General features: G+C 42.3%; 1 long non-coding RNA gene across 1 annotated transcript; it reads right to left on the reverse strand.

Annotated features, from left to right (window-relative positions):
• Positions 1-6,781: 6,781 nt before the first annotated feature.
• On the reverse strand, positions 6,782-10,373 carry LOC147087100 (uncharacterized). The gene is made up of 2 exons (XR_015075589.1): positions 9,368-10,373; positions 6,782-8,311 (listed from the first exon to the last, which is right to left on the reverse strand). It is a non-coding gene; the product is annotated as an uncharacterized LOC147087100 (long non-coding RNA).
• Between the last annotated feature and the right edge of the window lie 1,373 nt (positions 10,374-11,746).

The following is an 11,746-nucleotide window of genomic DNA, read 5'->3' on the forward strand; positions in this document are numbered from 1 at the left end:
CTGATCATCCAAATTCAGAACCTGGTCCCTGCTTTTTGTGATATCCCTTGATCCCTTTAGCCTTAAGAAATATATCTAGCTCCTTCTTGAATATATTTAATAATTTGGCCACATCTGCCTTCTCTGGTAGAGAATTCCACAGGTTTACCACTCTCTGGGTGAAGAAATTCCTCCTCATCTCAGTCCTAAATGGCTTACCCCTTATCCTTAGACTGTAAACCCTGGTTCTGGACTCCTGCACCAACGGGAACAACCTTCCTGCATCTCGTCTGTCTAGTCCTGTTAGAATTCTATAAGTTTCAATGGATCCCCCCTTATTATTCGAAACTCCAGCGAATATAAGCCTCATTGACCCAATCTCTATTCATACGTCATTCCTGCCATCCCAGGTATCAGTCTGGTGAATCTTTGCTGCACTCCCTCCATGGCAAGAACATCCTTCCTCAGATAAGGCGACGGAAACTGCACACATTACTCAAGGTGTGGTCTCACCAAGACCCTGTACAACTGCAGCAAGACATCCTTACTCCTTTACTCGAATCCTCTCGCTGTGAAGGCCAACATACCAGTTGCCTTCTTAACCGCCTGCTGCACCTGCATGCTTACCTTCAGCGACTGGTGCACAAGGACACCCAGGTCTCCTTGTACTTCCCCTTTTCCGAATCTGTTGCCTTTCAGATAATAATCTGTCTTCCTGTTCTTGTCACCAATGTTGATAACCTCACATTTACCCACATTGTACTGCATCTGCCATGCATCTGCCCAATCACCCAACCTGTCCATATCATACTGGAGTTTCTCTGCATCCTCCTCAAAGCACACTCCCCCACCCAGCTTTGTGTCGTCTGCAAACGTGCAGATATTACAGCTAGTTCCCTCGGCTAGATCATTAATGTATATTGTGAACAGCTGTGGTCCTAGCACCGATCCCTGTGGTACCCGACTAATCACTGCCTGCCACTGGGAAAAAACCCGTTTATTCCAACTCTTTGCTTCCTGTCTGTCAACCGGTTCTCTATTCAATTCAATACATTCCCCCCAATGCCATGTGCTTTAAATTAGCAAGCTGATCTCTTATGCGGGACCTTATCGAAAGCCTTCTGTTCGTCCAAATGCACCACATCCACTGGTTCTCCCTTATATATTCTACTAGATACATCCTCAAAAAATTCCAGTAGATTATTCAAGCATGATTAACCTTTTGTAAACCCATGTTGACTTTGTCTGATCCTGTCACTATTTTACAAGTGCTCTGCTATTACATCTTTTATAATGGACTCTAGCATTTTCCCCAATACCGATGTCAGGCTTACCGATCTATAATTCCCCGTTTTCCCGCAACCACCTTTCTTATAGTGGGGTTAATTTAGCTGCCATCCAATCTATGGGGACTATTCCAGTGTCTATAGAATTTTGGAAGATGACCAGCAATGCATCTACTATTTCTAGGGCCACTCTGTAAGTAGCCTAGGATGTAGATTATCCAGCCCTGGGGATTTATCGGCCTTCAATGCCGTCAATTTCCCTAACACAATTTCCCTAAAAATACTGATTTCATTGAATTCCACCCTCTCATTCAAACCTATGTTCCCCGACATCTCTGGAAGGTTATTTGTGTCCTCCTTTGTGAAGACAGAACCAAAGTATGTATTTAATTGTTTTGCCATTTCTTTGTTCCCCAGTATAAATTCCACTGATTCTGAGTGCAAGGGACCTACGCTTGACTTCACCAATCTTTTGCCCTTCACATATCTATAAAGAATTTTCCAGTACGTTTTGATGTTCCCTGGAAGCTTACTCTCATATTATATTTTCCCCCTATTAATTAATCCCTTTGTCTGCCTCATAACATCGTAGTTTCCTTTATTTAAATTCAGGACTCTAGTCTCTGATTCAACTATTTCACTCTCCACCTTAATGAAGAATTCTATCATATTATGATCGCTCCTCCCCAGGGGGCCGGACACAACACCATTGCTAATTAATCCGTTCTCATTACGTAATACCCAGTCTAAGATGGTCTGATCTCTAGTTGTTTCCTCGACAAATTGGTCCAGGAAACCATCCCGTATACAGTCTACTATTTCCTCGTCCATAGTATTGTTACTAATTTGGTTAGCCCAATCTAAGTGTAGATTAAAGTCACCCATGATAACTGCTGTGCCCTTATTGCACGCTTCTCTAATTTCCCGTTTAATGTCAGCCCCAAACTCAGTATTACTTTTTGGGTGTTTGTATACAACTCCCACTATCTTTTTCTGCCCCTAGGTAAGTGTCAGCTCTAACCCTACGGGTACCACATAATTAGTGCTAATATCCATCCTTGCTATTGTGTTAATCTCCTCTTTTAAATGTGGTGACCACAACTGAACGCAATACTCCCGTTATGGCATAACCAGTGCTTTATAAACGTTCATCATAACTTCAGTACTTTTGTACTCAATACCTTTATTTATGAAGCCCAATATCCCATATGCTTTGCTAACCACACTCCTAATATGTCCTGCCACCTTCAGCGACGTATGCACATTAATTCCCAGGTCCCTCTCTCCCTGCACACTCTTTAAAACTGTGCCAAGAAGTGTATATTGCCCCTTCCTGTTATTTCTGCCAAAATGCATCACCTCATACTTCTCTGTATTAAATTCCATCTGCCACTTGTCTTCCCATTTTGCAGCCTATCTATGTCCTGTTGCAGTCTATTGGTATCATCCCCACTGTTTGTCACCCACCCCCAAGTTTGGTGTCATCAGCAATTTTAGAAATTCTACTCTGTATACAAATATGCAGGTCATTTAAACATTTCAAAAAAGCAGTGGCCCCAACACAGACACTTGCGAAACACCACTGTCTACGATTCTCCAGTCTGCAAGGCAACCATTTACCACAACACGATGTTTTCTGTCCTTAAGCCAATTCCATATCTAACTTGCCTATTCCATGTGGCACAATGTTGGTACCCAGCCTTCTATGTGGTAATTTGTCAAATGCCTTCCTAAAATCCATGTAGACAACATCCATTGCATTCCCTTCATCAATCCGCCCTGTTACTTTAGCAGAAATTTGAATTGAATTAGTCAAACACGATCTGCCTTTTACAAATTCGTGGTGGCTCTACTTCACTAATTTAAAGCTCCCAAGTGCCCGTTAATTTTTCCCTTGATTACAGTGCACTTGCTCGGCACCCCATCCACTAGTTTAATCATCCACTTTTCATGAGGGCAGCAAGTTGTTCCAACATCTGAGGCTCCACCAGCATTGAATTGGCCCGGAGCTGCTCTTCATCAACCCGGACCCCTCAACATCTCAGCTCACAGCAGCCGCTGGCTGACGGGATCGTGTGTATTCACAATGCAGAGCGAGCAGTCACAGCTCTTGTTCCTGTTTGACTCCCTGTCGTTCTTCCACCTCACTTTCTGTTTCGGACATCGGATTTTGGTCTGGTCACAAAACCTTCACAATTGCTGCTTTGCTGCAGTTTCTTTTAATGTTTACAGGGGAGATGAGCAGAAACTTAACGAAAGGAAGTCGGCAGCAGCATCTGAACAGTTTGCTCCAGATCTCGGTAACACCTCGTAGGGAGCTACAGGGTTACAACGGGATTAGTCTGATTGATAGTGGACTGACTAAAGGGAACTGATGTGAGATAGAGAACGAGGATCCTCAGAAACTGATCCTAGTCAACAAGTGCAATGTACATGCTATATGTGAGGATAAGCATTCAGACTGTCAGTGAAAACTTTTGTTCTCCTTACCTAAGGGAAAATACACGTGCCTTAGAGGGAGTGCAAACACAGGTTCACCAGACTGATTGCTGGGATAGGGGGATTGTACTATTAATATATGTTGAGTAGACTAGGCCTATATTCTCTCGAAACATATACAATTCTTACAGGGCTCGACAGGCTAGATGCAGCGAGAATGTTTCATTTGGCTGCAGTGTATAGAACCAGCGGTCACAGTTTGAGAATAAGGGGACGGCCATTTAAGACTGGGAAGAGGAGAAATTTCTTCACTCAGACGGTGGTGTATCTTTGCAATTAATCACCCCAGGGGACTGTGGATGCTCAATCCTTGAGTAAATTCAAGACAGAGATCGATAGAATTTTGGATATTAAAGGAATTGATGGAATTGGGATAGTGCAGGAAAGTGGAGTTGGGGTAGAAGATGAACCATGATCTTTTTCAATGGAGGAGCAGGCTCGAGGATCCAAATGGCCTACTCCTGCTCCTATTTCCTTTATGTTCTTAGAAGGATAGTTATGGGACAAATAGTGGGCTGTGGGATTAAATTGGATTGTTCTTTCAAAGAGACGGCACTCTCACAACGGAGCCAAATGCCCCTGTTGTGATGTAAGATTCTATGGTTATATGTTGTTATCTCTTCATAATGATAAAGGCCTCTCTGAGGTCTCCTCTTAGTCTCCTTTTTCCCTGAGGGAGGAGCCCAAGGAGTCCCCATGTCTTCCTGCTCAATGCCCCTTTCACACTTCTGTGCTGAGCCCTGGTTTCTTCTCTTCACCCACAGTTGTATTTGGTGCACATATTCAGTACATACTTGGAGCAAAAAAGGAGCTTATTTTAAGTCCAGCAAATGAATGTTGGTATTGAGAAAGTAAGGAACTCAGTCCTTCTATCCTTGATGTCATTAGCTTGGTGCCCCGGACATGAAGCTCAGGGGTATGCGAGCCTAAGTTGCATCTCCAAGCATTTTCTTTAACCACAGCTGCTGAATGTTGCTTTATGAGGGCAGCAGGTTACAACAGCTGAGGCTCCAGAAACATACAGTGGGCCGGAGCTGCTCTTCACCCACAGTCACAGACTGGCCAGATTGTGTGACGTCACAATGCTGAGCGAGCAGCCACAGCTCTAGTTCCTGTTTGACGCTCTGTGGTTCTTCCATCTCACTTGCTGATTCAAAGATCGGATGTCAGCTTGGAAACTAAACCTTGGTCATTGCATTTATGCCACAGACCTGTTTTTGAAATGTTCAAAGAGGAGCAGAAACCTTGAGAACAGAAAAGTATTTAAAAGCTGTGAGCCATCAGTATCGCTGGGCAGCTGGCTCTCTGTCAGAGAAAATAGAGATTATATTTTCATAATTACAGTCATAATGTGCTTGGAGAGACTAAAAATTATAACACGTGACCTTGATACATTCAAAGCATGCGCTCTACCACTGAGCTACATCCACACTGACAGCTAAGCACGCAAACCTTGGACAGAGAGGAGCGCTGCTGTCCAAGGGCTGCTGTTTGCTTCTTTGAGCGCCTCTCCCACAGACTCATCACCTCCAAACATTTAATTATATCGGAGCAGGAGTTAATCTCAGGCTACCAGAAACAGCTCAGTTCAATGGGTAGTGCTTGAATATGTGATGGTGTCCACGGTGAGCGAGCAGCCCCTCTTGTTCCTCATTGGCTGCCGATGATTGGTCCTCCCACTTTCTGAATCACAGTTCAGATTTCAGCCCAATCTTCAGTTCTCACTTTTACAAATCACTGACCGCTGGTCCACACAACGTTTGTAATTTTATCTTTGGGAGCTAGTGTATCATGAGCGATACAGGTTTACCCACACGTTAGTGGAGATGTGTGGACGTGAAAGAGGGCGGAAAGTATGTTTTGTGGGGGCTTTAGTAAGGGCAAGGTATTTCCACCCTGTTAAAGTCGAAAGAAAAAATAAAGTCTTCCATTTCACGAACTCAGGAAACACTGTAGAGCAAATGAAGTACGTTTGAGGAGCAATCACTGTTGCAATGTCAGAAATGCGGCATCCAATTTGTGCACAGCAATGTCCCACGAAGTGCAATGCGAGGAACAGTACCTCATCTTCCGATTAGGCACTTTGCAGCCTTCCGGACTCAATATCGAGTTCAGCAATTTCAGATCATAACCTCGTCCCCTATTACTTTTTTACTTATAATTTTTTCCACCCGTTTGTTTTGGGTCTTCCTTCCCACCCGCATTTCCTTCTGTTTCTCCCTCTCACCTGGCAGCTGTCTCTTACCTGCTAGTTCACTTCACACCTAATCTCAGCTGTCTTTTGTCTCCACCGGCCTATAACCATCTCGTTTGCTTTCGAATACCTTTTATTGTCTCTTTTACTTCTTTTGTCGATCGCAGTCCTGCCTTCGATCGATTTTATTTTCTTTTCAATTTTGAAAAATGGTTCCGACCCGAAACGTCAACTCAAATTTCTCTCCACGGATGTTGCCTGAACTGCTGAGTTTTTCCAGCATTTTCTATTGTTATGAGGTGGAGATGATTTGTTTTAGTGATGTTGGTTGAGAGACAAACATTGTCCAGAACACAGGGGAGAACGCCCCTGCGCATTATCGAATAGTGCCATTGGATACTTTATGTCTACTTGAGAAAGTAAGCGGGGACTCGGTTTAACGTCTCAGCCATTTTTATCTCCTTATCAGAGCAAGGATATACATGCCTTAGGAGTGGTGCAACGAAGGTTCAACAGATTCATTCTTGAGATCAGGAGGACTAACTTCATTCAGAGGGTTATGAATCATTGGACTTCTCTACCCCAGAGGGCTGTGGATGCTGATTCGTTGAGCATATTCAAGGCTGAGACAGATTGATTTTTGCACTCTAGGTGAGCCAAGGAATATATATCTTCTCAGATACCTCGATCTCAATTTTTTTCTGATTACCTTCCTGTGAAACACGTTGGACCGTTTAAGGAAAGGATATAAATGCAAATTGTTTTTATTGGACTTTCAAACCTCATGGGACCTTGTAGTAAATAAACAAACACCACTACTGTGTAATTAGACTTCTGCGAAATTGTAATGCCTTTATTCAGATATTGAACACATGACATTGCTGTACGCTCAAATGCATATGCTATTATAAAGCTATTAAATCATCTTCCATGCCATTAACAGTTATAATTATTTCCTGCAACAAAGCATCACCCGGGCAGAGCGCAGAGAGGAAACTCTGGCAGGGCAGAGGGGAATCGCACAGTTTTAACATAATAAACCCCGTTTTTATCAGTGAAAGGAAAGTCAATCCCATTCCTCAAGGTGCGCGCGATACTCTGTGCCAGATTTAACATTCGGCGCTCTGCTATGGTGAAACTTAGCACCCAGGCAGTAAAAGCAAAAACATATTTTACACCAAATTATTTAGAGCAGAATTGACTTCCTGGAGGAAACTCCAGCAGTAGCGGAGAGGGCAAAGATGTTCATGAAGTTTCCTGATCTATTCTAATTTCCCCAAAGTGAGGTCTGTTCTGTAATGTGCAAGCTTAGTAAGAAGTTTTACTTTACTAAAACACCGCTTCTACCCTCCTGCTGCAAGGTGGTGCCGAGAGTATTGGCGAAATTGATAGCCCCCAATCCGGTGGTTAATCGATTATTCAAATTCATGGACTGGGGGCCAAGTTTGCATTTTGTGCCCGGCTACACAGAAACAGCGATTCAGTCACAATTATCTCAAGGAACATGGCAAAAAGGATGGAATTTAAACTTGAGTTGTACAAATCCTTGGTCAGACCCGGTCTGGAATACTGCGGTCATTTCTGGGCATCGCTCTTCAGGAAGGATCTATTGGCCTTGGAAGGGGTGCAGCGCAGATTCACCAGAATGTTACCGGGGCTTAGAGAGTTACATTCTGAGGATAGGTTGCATTGACTTGGATTGTTCTCCCTTGAGTACAGGAGATTATTGTGTAAATTAATCAAGGTTCTTAAAATGTTTACACTATCTGATAGGTTGGCTATAGGTAATCTATTTCTTCTGGTAATGAAATCTATAACAAGGTAATTATAAAATTAGAGGTAGGCCGCTCAGAAGCAAATTCAGGAAGCACATCTTCACGCGAAGTTTTGTAGAAATTTAGAAGTTTACCCGCAGAAAGGCTCTGTGCTGGGGGACAATAGGAATTTTCGAGAAAGGGATTGAAAAGTTTTGTTAGGTCAGCGTATCAAATGATTAGGCACAAACCGCGTAAACCGAGTTGAGGTTCAGACCAACCATGATCTCATTCCATAGAGAAGGCTCGAGGGGCTGAATGGCCGGCTCCTGGTTACCATGTTCTAAAATGTTTGTTTAAATTACGCACAAAGTAAACTAATTACCTGGAGTGGGGTCAGACATTTCTCACAGATTACATTTCTAAAGATGGCTTCTTGCAAACACAAAGTCTCGCTGAATAATATTTTAATGGGTGAAATGCTGATGACCATGGCATTGTCCGGTACTGTTGAGATGGATGTGCCTGGTCTTCTAGAGTTTCACTGCTGCATAGAGGACGGAGTCCTCACCGAGGTTTTGGACGGTGTCTCGCTGACTCTGAAAGGAATGGTGCAAATGGTCAGAAATGCAATCGAACAACTACACTCTGGTAACAGTTCAGCGAAATTCTATCAGCTGATGCTCCAAGGCAGAAGCCGAAAAATGTCAAAAGCAGCGTTGTTGGAGTGAGCAGTATTAAACGGGGAATATTGCACTGCTCTAAAGGGTATTAACTGTCTGCTAACGGTTACATTTGCAGATGAAGTTTTCACCTCAGGTAATGCTGTTTGTTTAAAACAAGAAGGGACTCTCGAGCAGCAGCAGGGCAACAGGACATGATGGAAACAGAGAGCGGGAGGAATTTTCTACTTGATCAGAGGTGCTGAAGGGACGATAAGGGTTCGGCCACCGATCACTTTGACATCGATGGAAAGGGACATCAGTAAAGTGTTAAATGGGCGGCTGAATCCAGATCACTGTTTTAGGCCCACTCTAAGCCAAAAGTTCCAGCGCCTATCTCTGACAGCATCGGAAAATGAAGGGACAACTTAACTTTCCAGGTGGGATACTAGGATGTTGTGTGTAAGACGTGGAAACCGCATTTTGGTTCAGTGGGTGAAATAGAAAATGGTCTTGTTTATGTCAAAATGCTCTGCATATTCCAGACATTAACCAATTGTTAAACTGTAAATGCTGTACACTGCCTAGATTCGCTTGTACAGGAGTGTGTTTGCAGCTGCATTCGTGGTAATTGAACTCTGTAATTTCCCTTCAGTTCCTATAGCGGGCCCAAATCTACACCTCACCCCTCAAATATTATTGTTCTATTGCAAATACATTTGTTCAATCCGCTTAGAAAAATAGAGATCCGTTCATTATTCTGCATTGGACATCATTCTGTCGCCGTTTAAAGACATATTGAAGTGTGATCAAAAACATTTTTGTCCTCGTGTATATTAATTACTGGACAAGGCAATTGTGATATTTCAAAAGAAGAAGAACTCTGTTGGAGAAGGCAACAAATATTTGGACACATCCTTCCAGGAGATGGAATGAGCGAGATAAAAGTCCACATCAATGGAAAAATAAAATCCCAGTGCATTTTTAACTTACAGCGTTTACTCTCGGCAATGTTTGCAGGTTAAGAACAGCATCTAAACAAAACAAAACACAATAACAAATGGATTGATGTTTAAATACTTAGAGCATTTCCCTCTTTTATTAAAGAGTTTTATTCCTATGGAGGTTTTGTTTAGCATCATATGGATGGGACACCATCTCCACACTCAATAGTGGGAACTAGCTGGCCATTGACAACTACCAATGGGTATTTGACTATCCACTAGGAAGTGAATGCACCTCCTATGCTGAGCTTCCCTTCTCAATTCCTCGGTTTCTCCAGGAAGTGGATGGGTTGGCTGAGGTTTCTCTCGACATGGGCAGTAGATTTTCACTGTATGACTTGATGTTTCTCGGATTATCGCTGATGCAGCGATAGCTTGCCTAATCTAGAGTTGTCCTGTGATCTCAATGAGTGCTAAACTCTCGATTGTTGAATATTAATGCATTTTTATCCATGATAATAACATTAGCTATTTGAATAAGGAAACACTTGATTCCGAAATAGTTACATCATACAGGCATGTTGCTACCTCTCTACAAAATCTTACTTGCTGTTGTAAAAATGTTGTCATCCTTTTTGTTCAATCTTTTCTCATTATAATAACCTATGTGATCCTTTATTCTGGAAACTTTATATGTAAATGTCTCACACTGTTGTTACACCATCTAATCACGGGTGGCACTACAACGCATTAAACGTTGCTGGAGAAGAAGTTCGATGCTCCTCCTAACCCAATGTTTTAGCTTCACATCTTTGAAAGGGTTTTGCTATTTAACATTAAATAACAATAAAACGTGAAGTATTGTACAAAAGGGAAAGACGGCCAACATTGGAATTTAATTACATCTGTGTACCCCGGTCCAGTAATCCACTACCCTACAAGAGCAAAAAGTGGAAGGAGCGCACGTCAACCCATGCAGCCCACCAACCCACCCCTTCAACCACCGTCTGCCCCACCTTTGACAGAGCGTGTAGTCACCTGAGAACTAATTTTTAGTGTGGAAGCAAGTCATCCTCGGTTCCGACTGACACCCTAAGAAGATGACCCAGCAATGCTGCACTTGAAGACTCTACTTAGCCCGGACTCCACATGCCTATTGCACTGCGAATTCGATGAGCAATACCATACAAATCTTTTGTGCTCTTTATAAATCGCACTTCCGATTGTAATTAGTTGCTTCACATTGCTCATGATAAATTCCTCTGCTTGATTCACTTGTAGAATCAAAATCTGCGACAGGAATTTGGCATACTGTAATTACATCTATCCACCAGTGGTGGCGTGGTGCAGCTTCTCAGCATGTTTGCAAAAACCTGTGATGCTATTACCGACTCCACTTGCTTCAGCAATTGCCATCTATTACACTACTGTACTGTAAATATATAAATATTTAAAACAATGCATGATCAGATTTCCTATTTGAAACAAATTAGCACAGTGGGTCGGAATAAAAAAGGGGTTTGTTTTACATCTATGTGCCGGGTCCAGCGACCTCTTTCCGACTATCCTCTCTGCATCTGTTGACTACACTCCCTCATCACTCCCTGTCTGAAAAATCACTTTCATTGAATGATGAAAATATATATTCAGAGTTTATTTTGATTCTTGGTCAGATTCACTAAATGATTCAGAATGATTGACAGTATATGTGATTCACAGTTGGCTTGCTAATACAATAAAATGTCTACAAACGGTTACTAGAAATGTAACAATAATATTGTGTTCATTCCTTTTCGTTAACTGCAAGAAAATCTAAATGCAAAGGAGAATTTTGGATGTACGAATACAAAACTGAACTTCCATGTTAGGGTCTCACTGCTTTGGTCACCAGGAGGCGCTGTGTTCCTTAAAACAACATATATCGTCAATTAATCATTTTATTTTCGATGGCACAGATCATTAAATTCTTGATACAGGTATTGATTGGATTTCAGACATGGATCCCATGTTATATGTAGAAGTATCTCTCTGCCCACGTCCTGGAACATGTGTTTATCCAACTGTTCCCAGGCCAGGTTATTCCTTGTTACCCTGGAACTAATGATTAGTTTGACGTCTAGGGTGATTAATGAGGACCTATCTCCTGCTCTCACCATGTGGAGCGGCACCATTACATAGTTTGTGAATATTTCCTCCCGTTGGACAATCTTTTTGGCGAGCAGAATTTCCATTGGGCTAAATATAAGAATTTGATGAAATCATCACAAACCGATTCGCGATATCGATTCAGTGAGCACAAAGAGGGATTTCATCTCTCATTGAGCTGTCGTTAATATGGGATCCCCAGATGAGAAAGGCTATAGTTTAATGAGATAATGAACAAAAACACATTTAAAGGGATGCAGTGCAGATGCAAACAAAATTACTG

This window comes from Somniosus microcephalus, unplaced genomic scaffold, assembly GCF_052327205.1.
Source record: "Somniosus microcephalus isolate GS21.2 unplaced genomic scaffold, FLI_Smic_1.0 unresolved_chr6, whole genome shotgun sequence".
NCBI lineage: Eukaryota > Metazoa > Chordata > Chondrichthyes > Squaliformes > Somniosidae > Somniosus > Somniosus microcephalus.